Source organism: Oxyura jamaicensis, chromosome 1, assembly GCF_011077185.1.
Source record: "Oxyura jamaicensis isolate SHBP4307 breed ruddy duck chromosome 1, BPBGC_Ojam_1.0, whole genome shotgun sequence".
NCBI lineage: Eukaryota > Metazoa > Chordata > Aves > Anseriformes > Anatidae > Oxyura > Oxyura jamaicensis.
The window spans coordinates 157,846,892-157,856,200 of NC_048893.1; the positions used below are offsets into that span (position 1 = coordinate 157,846,892).

The 9,309-nt window shown below is 36.9% G+C and overlaps 1 long non-coding RNA gene across 1 annotated transcript in view; it reads left to right on the forward strand.

The window, feature by feature from the left end:
* The first annotated feature begins 1,430 nt into the window (after window positions 1–1,430).
* LOC118163238 overlaps window positions 1,431–9,309 on the forward strand; it is a 21,189-nt gene continuing 13,310 nt past the window's right edge. Inside the window, exon 1 of the long non-coding RNA XR_004748938.1 lies at window positions 1,431–1,562. This is a non-coding gene — a long non-coding RNA (uncharacterized LOC118163238). The remainder of the gene's footprint in view (window positions 1,563–9,309) is intronic.

The following is a 9,309-nucleotide window of genomic DNA, read 5'->3' on the forward strand; positions in this document are numbered from 1 at the left end:
ACCCTGAAAATTACAGGCCTGTCAGTCTCACTTCAGTGCCTCACAAAATTATGGAGAAGATTATTCTGGTAGTTATTGAAAAACACCTGAAAGACAAGCAGTCATTCATCATAGCAAACATGGGTTAATGATGAAGAGGTCCTGCTTAATGAACTTAATTTCCCTTTATGACAAGGCCTCACAACTTGTTGACCAAGAGAAGCTAGTAGATGTAATCAATTGGATTTCACTAAAGCTTTAGATACAGCTTCTCGTAGTATGTTTCTGGATAAAATGTCCAGCATGCAGCTAGATAAATGCATAATACACTTGGATGAACAATTGGCTGGGTTGGGCTCAAAGGGTAACGCTATAAATAGGGTTACATCAGGCTGGCAGTGAGTCACTAGTGTGGTTCCACAATGCTCCGTTTTATGACCAGTTCTCCTCAAAGTTTTCATATATGTTTTCATAAGTTGTGTAAAGTTTTCCTAAACTTGTGTGTAGGACTTGAAAATGTACTGAGTAAGTTTGTGGATGACAGCAAATTGGGAGAAGATGCTGACTCCCTCAAGGGAAAAGAGTACCCCCTGTACTCAGCCCTGGTGAGGCCGCACCTCGAGTACTGCGTTCAGTTTTGGGCCCCTCACTACAAGAAAGACATGGAGGTGCTTGAGCGAGTCCAGAGAAGGGCTACGAAGCTGGTGAGGGGTCTGGAGAACAAGTCTTACGAGGAGCGGCTGAGGGAGCTGGGCTTGTTCAGCCTGGAGAAGAGGAGGCTCAGGGCGACCTTATTGCACTCTACAGGTACCTGAAAGGAGGCTGTAGCGAGGTGGCGGTTGGTCTATTCTCCCATGTGCCTGGTGACAGGACGAGGGGGAATGGGCTAAAGTTGCGCCAGGGGAGGTTTAGGTTGGATATTAGGAAGAACTTATTTACTGAAGGGGTTGTTAGTCACTAGAATAGGCTGCCCAGGGAAGTGGTTGAGTCACCATCTCTGGAGGTCTTTAAAAGACATTTAGATGTAGAGCTTAGGGATATGGTTTAGTGGAGGACTTATTAGCGTTAGGTCAGAGGTTGAACTCGGTGATCTTGGAGGTCTCTTCCAACCTAGACTATTCTGTGATTCTGTGAAGCCTTTCAGAGAGATCTTGACAAATTACAGAGCTGGGCAATAACCAAAAATATAAAGTTCAACAAGAGCAAATGCCAGATTCTTCACCTGGGAAGGGGCATACCTGGCTATATGTACAGACTGGGAGGACAAGAGCCTGGAGAACATTCTCACAGAAAGGGATCTGATCATTTTGGTTGGTGGCAATTTGAATGTGAATCAATAGTGTGCTCTGCCAGCTCGGAGGGCCAACCATATCCTAGAGTGCATGAAGCACAGCATTGCTAGCTCTTCAAGGGAAGGGATTATCCCAGTCTACTCTTCCAGTTCAGTCTCACCTCAAATACTATGTGCAGTTTTGGGTGCCACAATATAAGGACATAAAGCTATTAAAGTGTCCAAAAGAGGGCAACAAAGATGGTGAAGGGTCTAGAGTGAAAGACATATGAGGAACAGTTGAAGTCACTTGGTTTATTCAGCCTAGAGAAGACTGAGGGGCAACTTCATCACATCCTAATGCTTCCTCATAAGGTAGAGTAGAAAAACAGGTGCTGATCTCTCTGGTGACCAGTAGGAGGGCGCAAGAGAACAGCATGAAGCTATGAGAGGGGAGGTTTGATTGGATATTAAGAACATGTTCTTCACTGAGAGGGTGGTGGGGCACTGGAAGAGGCTCCCCAGGGAAGTGGTCAAAGCACCAAGACTGTTGGAGTTCAAAAACTGTTTGGACAATGGTCTCAGACATATGGTCAGATTTTGGGATTGCCCTGTGTTGGAGCCAGGAGCTGGACTCAACGATCCTTGCGGGTCCCTTCTAACTCAAGATATTCTGTGATTCTATTTCTATTGTACTCTCCTGAATACACTCTTTGAGCAGCTACAAAAAAAAAAAAAAAAAAAAAAAAAAAAGTTTTGCACGTGGCATTGCCTTTAAATTCCATTTGGGGTTTTGGAATATATTTTTTCTTGTACTTGAGTCTGTATTAGATATTGGGAGTATGATGTGTGCAAAAGTGCGTGACGTGATTACCTTTCTTTCTTTTTAATTAGAGATGATCTCAGACAAAACCAAAAGAAATGAAAACAGATGACTTTAAAAGATGTAAAAATAATTATAAAATTGACTCTCCTACTTGATACTTTTGTTTATTTGTTTTTAACTAACTGAATAATGAAAACTTCTAGGGAGCTAAAGATGTAAGATCTATGAACTAAATGCTATTATGTTTTTCCAGCATGATTAAATGACAGAATTATTAAATACCAAGTGTCAAAAATAAAAGACATAATAGAATGCCATGTAAGAAACCACTTCACCTGCATGGGTGAAAATATGACACAAAATAGCAAAGCAACCTTTGAAATATTATTTGGTCCATATATTCAAGAAAACTGATGAAAACCTGAAACTTCAGATTATTAACCAATCTATCTGTGTCATTAAATACCTATAGGTTCTTAAAGCTACTGCTAGCATATTCCTAATTTGCATATAAAATGTAAAGGCATGAAACATGTTTAAACAATTTTAAACCAATACAAAAATGTGTATTACATTTTATCACTTTATCAAAACCTTTTTTTTAATCAAAGTTTAATTGTTTTGATTACATTAAGCAAGAACACAAGCTGTGTTTCCACAAAGTGTTAGAGAGATATAAGCACCTTCTAAAGACAGTGCATCTCTTTTTCTAGTAGATAAGTCAGATCAACTATATGGAAACTTCTCATTGAATGCAAATAAGATGGTTAAGGTCTAATCATGGATTTCAGATACGTAAAGTATAAAATATTTTTATTGTTTTTTTTGTTTGTTTTGTTTTTCTATATTTATCTTTGGGGGGGAAACATTTTATGAAACAATTAATTCATCTGGACTTTTCCTTTTCTTTTTCCTTTTCTTTTTTTTTTTTTCCTACCACTGTCATTGTTATCAGTTAAAATAGACAACAATAAGGGGAAGAAAAGACTTTTAAATACACAAATAGCTCCCTCACTTGCATAAAAAGAAGTCATATATCAAGAGCTAGTTCTAAGACCAGGACCTAAACCTTTTAAATTTTTTAGTATTTCTAGGTAGCTGTATACGGTTTGAGGCATATAATGGAGCAGACTAGAAAAAGTTACAGGAACTGTTACATCTTTAATGAAAGTAGCAGGTGAAAGCTCCTCCTGTTTGTCTTCTTGTAATAATACATTGTTCATTTCTACATATATAAATTTATTTACATTTTTTAAAAAAAAAAGTGTTTGTTGAACTGGTCTTAAACATCTCAGTTTGAACACTAAATGTAAATTTGGTGGAGAGCCCTTGGTATGAGAATCTTCTTCATTAGTGTTCTCTGAAAGAAGAAAGCATGCCTTCAAACAGAATAATAATTAAGGAATAGATAATTCATGGGACACATGTGCCTCTAATAAGAAATGGTTACTGAGATAGCCTAAAGAAAATATAATAAACTTTTTTTCTAAAGTCTTACTTTTGAAAAAAAAAAATCTATTTTCAAAGAGAATGAAAGCCAGTGACTAGAACTAATTTGTTGAAATTTCTTCCTTGCACTGCATACTCAAAATTATTTAGTACCTCCTTTTTAAATCTTCTGTTTTGATTCTGGTGTTTGTTGTACATACTTTTCATTCCATTTTTACTAGGCAAAGAATCAATATACACTGACTTGACAAACAATTCTAGTAACCATACATCTTGGCAAGCATCAGATGTTGATTTCTCATTCTATAAAACCCTGGATTTCAGATTAATATTATTTCGCTTATGTATAAAAACTGCATTGACTAGCAATACTTGTTCTCCTTTTGTGTGTTATGCACATTTAAAAAGACCTTGACTGAGTCAGGGAATGCACCAAAAAGAGAAGGAAGGTGTTTCCTCTTCTGTTAAGTAACTGAACCTAGTCATTATAAGAAAGCTTGTGGAATACAAGTAATAAAAGGCAAAAGAACAAAAAGGAAAAAGAATCATGGGAAAGCACTGGAAGCCTCCACTGAAAAGAGAATCTGCTGAGAGGAAGAGAGCCCATACCCCACCTCTTAATAGAGGATTCAGGTGGTGACCCTCAACATTTTCTTCTACCTACAGGGGACAGGTTCACTATACAGTCCCTATAATCCTGAGACCCCTAGATGTTAGACAACAATGATCTTGGTAAAAGATTTATTATTATTATCCATTCAAAAGGGTAAAAATATAAATTATGAAACTTGAAATACAGAATAAATGTATTTAACAGAAGAAAGTATGTTTAGTGTCTTGAAAAGATGCCTCAGAGATGGAAGAGAAGATTAAAGATCAATTGTAGCTTACATTTTATTTACATAGGAGTTTTGAATTAAATAAAATCATTCCTGTCTTTTTTTTAGAAAAAAAAAATCAGCATAAGGGAAAGGGCTCGGAAGACAGCTATCTAAGCTCTGGTTAGCTTTGGTCCTGCCATTCCTCATCCTAAGGGGGTTTCAGTGGTTTCTTGAAAGACAGAAATGGTTGATAGAAATAGGTAACCGTGAACATGGAATAGGAAAGTTGCCAGGCCACTTACATTAAAACATTCCCACTTAGTTCCAAATGGAGTAGATATATGGGCCATGGTAGGTAATTGCAGCATAACTATTGAATACCGTTTTATACTTTTGGGTTTTGAAGCCAGTCCATTCACAATCATATTTCCTTTTTGTTTGTTTATTTCTCCATCAAGGTAGTTCTGTTTCAGACAAAAGGCATTGTATTTATCATATTATACTCAGATGACATTTATTGCAAATAATATGTTAAAATTTACTCTTAGAATAGTACAATCACCATAAGTTAGACCCTACTCTTGACATGAGTTATTTTTGTACAGATGTTCTTGCTCGGCGGGTCAGAAAGCAATTGTTTATTATCAATTATATCTGTTGCCTTTTACCTCTAAGGTTTATGATAGATATGGTGAAACTGCCTGAAAACAAAGTATTATTTCATTTTTTAGCTAACTTTACATTTGCTTCCTCTGTGGAAAATTTATCTGACTAGCCAGTAATTTACCTTCATAATTAAATTAGATGAAATTAATTTTATTTCTAAGATCTACCTCACACATTGAGGCAAATACACATAGTAACTTTGAATGGAAGATACAATGATTGTAAAATAAGCATAAAAAAGCAACAACAAAAACCAAGCACGCACACACAAGCAAACAAAAAAACTTGGTACTGTCTTTTCATTTTTGTAAAGACTTAAAATTTTTGATGATAAAGTGAATGTGTAGGCAGATATTTAAAATGTATATGTTCAGCAGCTGTTCTAAACTTCTTCTATAACCTTAGAAAAGAAAAAGGAATTTTCATAGGACAGTTCCTCCTGAAATTATTAGCCAAAATACTTTCTGAAAATACCTGTTTTTGATTGACTATGAAGGGAACCCAGCAAACTATTTAAATTAGATAATTACATTTTAGACAGAATTAAATTGGTGCGATTAATCACTACTTATATGTCAAGACATATTCAGAGGAAGCCTGGAATAAGTGATCATAATCTAGACTTTCATGGTGATCTTGTTTTGGATAAATAATCTGTTGTAACAGTTACTGGAAAGGAAAAATTAAATTTGGTACCTGCCTGGCCCTTTTTTGTTGCATTTAAACCTTGATAGACACTTGCAGCAACTGAGTTCACACAAGTCTCGAATTCAGTTATTTCTGCTGTATTTCGATTTTACATCAGTTTATTCATATTATGGCATGTGATTCTTGTTTTCAAACAGCATCAACTGAAATATATATACCTATATATACACACACACTTTCAGCATATATTGGAGCTGCAATATGTAGCTTTAATATTCTGTGTAAACACAGTCCTCAAAATTATATTTCTACCTTATAAACGCTGTTATGAAACAGATATTTTGAAATATATCTTTGATATATTTAAATATAACTTAAAATATCTAAAATCTTTTGATCTTAATGAGGTTCAGCAATTCCAAGTGCAAAGTGTTGCAGCTGGGTCAGGACAATCCGGTATATGAATACAAACTGGGAGAAGACCACACTGAGAACAGCCCTGCAAAAAAAGACTTGGGAGTTCTAATAGACAAAAAGCTTGACATGAGTCAGCACTGCATGCTTACCATCCAGAATATCTACTGTATCCTGAGCTGTATCAACAGAGGCATGACCAGCAGGTCATGTGAGGTGCCCTTCTACTCTGCACTTGTGAGGCCCAACCTGGAGTATTGCATCCAGGTTTGGGGTCCCCAGCACAAGAAGAATGTGGACCTGTTAAAGCATTTAATTTTAATTTTACATTTTAATTTTCCTCAGGTACATTTTTAAGTGAATCTTCTGATTGTTCTCACTTTCATTACTTCCATTCTACTTTTTTTTTCCCCTAGGGCCTTTGGCAATTCATTCTATGGACTATGACTAATTTTTATTACCCATGAACTACAGAAGAAATCAACACCATAGTAACAATATCATTATGCTACACAACTATACAAAGCTTAGCTAAAACTAAAGCAGATTAAGTAATACTTACATGGTGGATAAGCAGTTGTTTTTGTTATGGTAGATAAAAAGAATGAAGTCCCCTCCTCCAGTTGCTCTAGCCCAGTACTGCTCCTGCCCAGCTTCCAGGGCCCAGATTTTTTCCCAGGGTTTCAGGGTCTCTGCTCAGGCTAAGGGACACAGCTGTTACTTTTCCCTCTGCAGGTTCAACCAGTAGCAAAGCTGAGCCTGCACCCAAAGACAGAGGCAGGGAGCAGAAGACTCCACTCACTCTGGTAGCTTATGCCATGATTTTATTCACTTCATTTGCTAGCACAACTGGCCAGGGGCATCCACATACCCCATCTGACTCCAGTAATTGGCACCCAGTCCACTTATGCCAGTCAACCCATGAATTGGCAAACTGGGCTTAAAGTCTGTAAGACCTTTCCAGGTCCAGGGAGGTATGGTCCCTTTGGGTAACGACACTAGGACAATCACTTACTCCAGTAGCTGGCACCACAGCACACAGGGCTCAACCCCCAGTCTGACTCCAGCAGCTGTCACCAATTCCACACACACAGGTCCCACCAGTGACAGATGCTGAGACTCTTGCATTTGATACTGTAACTGGCACCAGAGTATAGGGGTGCTAGCTCCCCAGCCTGCCTCCAGAAGCTGTAACCAATCCTTGTTCACACATACTCTGGTCTCACAGGTACCTGGCACACAGTCCTTGCAGCACACATACACATGGAAGAGAGGGTGCAAATACACAGAAAGAGTTAACAAACAATTTGATGGAAAAATATAAGATAGAACAGACTGCAGTGATTAAGAACTGGCCTTAGCCAGACAAGCATACTGACCAGCCCTATTTTACACACAACCAGCTCTTCCATACCCTTTTATGCCCATTTAGTCCTTTTGTTCCCTCTGGGTTTGCAGAGCTCTGCAGTTCCCTACTCCCTCCCAGCTCACCCCACTGCCCCAGTTTATAATCTTATCAGATCCAAAGTCCTGATTAATCTTCCTGGAAGCAGCACCTGCAGCTTGTTAGCCCAATGGGAGATTTGTACCTATTAGTACTATTGACCAGGTTGGTATCTGATCGTTTCCTAACAAAGAAGTCCTCAGACAGATAAGCTTGTTGGAATAAACATTCCTAGATTCTCACATGCCCTTTTTGATTAGCATGACTGACCAGACTTAGTTCCTATCACTGATAACATTTCTTCTTATCTTTTGTTAAATTGGAAAAGGTTCTTGAACAGATACCCTTAAAGGAGCAGATACTCTCCTTCTACATATCATTATATATATATATATATATTTCAGCTAAGCAAATTAAAATAGAGCTCCAGACAAGCCTTATAACAAGTACAGAAAAACAAACAGAAAAAAAAAAAAAAAAAAGTTCATCAAGGTCCAGTACTGAAGTGTGAGAGAGCTAATACAAAGTCTATAAAACCATTAATAGAAGTGGTTCAAGCTTATTTATGACTTTATGGTGTGCCTTGTACCCAGTTGTGTTTTGTAATATATAATATAAAAATAATAAGGTTATGATAATGATACCCAGAGCATCTACCTACCATACTGAATGAGATGGTTAGCACTCAGCTGTAAACACACATCTGAATGAGTTGAAACAAAGCAGATCACAGAAATCAGAGTGATTTTGTTTTTGCCTATGGAAAGGGGAACTTATTATTCAGACTAGACTGATCCTGAGCCATGGATAAGTGTTTACAAATACCAGTGATACACACTGGAGTCTGGGACACAGAGAAGATAACTCTTTTGTGTTTTGGCTTCCTTCAGCTTGGCTCCCCTGAGCCTCATTCTCTCAATCTTGGAAATTATGAATTGGTCATGGTATCATATGTCTAGTGATTTATTAGTATGTTTGCTTAATATTTGTTTATCAGTTGTTAAAGATAGATTAACAATTAATCAAATGTAACAGATAAATGCTTATTTAACATCCTGAGATTTGGTTGGTGTCTCAGTTGCCCAGACTTTTTTCATCACAGTGGTCCCCAGTTCCCTGTATTGTCAGTATCAACAACAGTAAATTCTCTTGAACAACAGGCTTACAAAAGCTTATTCCCTGCTGTGCCATTCATGAGGGAATATGTAGCAAGAAATCATAAATAGTCATCACAACAGATAAGAATTAGAATCTAGGAAGTATTCTTCACTATAGAAATACTCTTCTAGGATCCTGCAGCAGAGATACAAAAACTGAATGATCACTGGATCAATAAACTTATGTCCCATTAGAGATTTCCTTTTTTGGCCTTTCTATTACAGTTTTTATGATTTTCTCCTCAGCAGAAAGCTATGATTCCCCTGACTGCTACCAGAAAACAAATATCAGCTTTTGCACTTATGAACAGGCAAAAATGCTTTGAAGAGATATTTGAACTAGGAAATTGTCTAAAATATTGGGTCATAGAACAACCCATGCTAATTAGAATCTTCTCTTATGTCTCAAGACAAGCCTTTGCCAGAATAATGATGAATATATAAGTGATATATACAAGAATATTAGAATTTTGCAACTATCAGTTAGAGTTTGAAACAGATGTTGAAAGGGAATAGTGAATTAAAATCCCAAGTTTTTTCTTCTTCAGGTAACTGGTATATTACATCTTCTTTCCAATATAACATGCCTACCTTAAAAAAAAAAAAAAAAAAAAAAAAAAAAAAAAAAAAAAAAA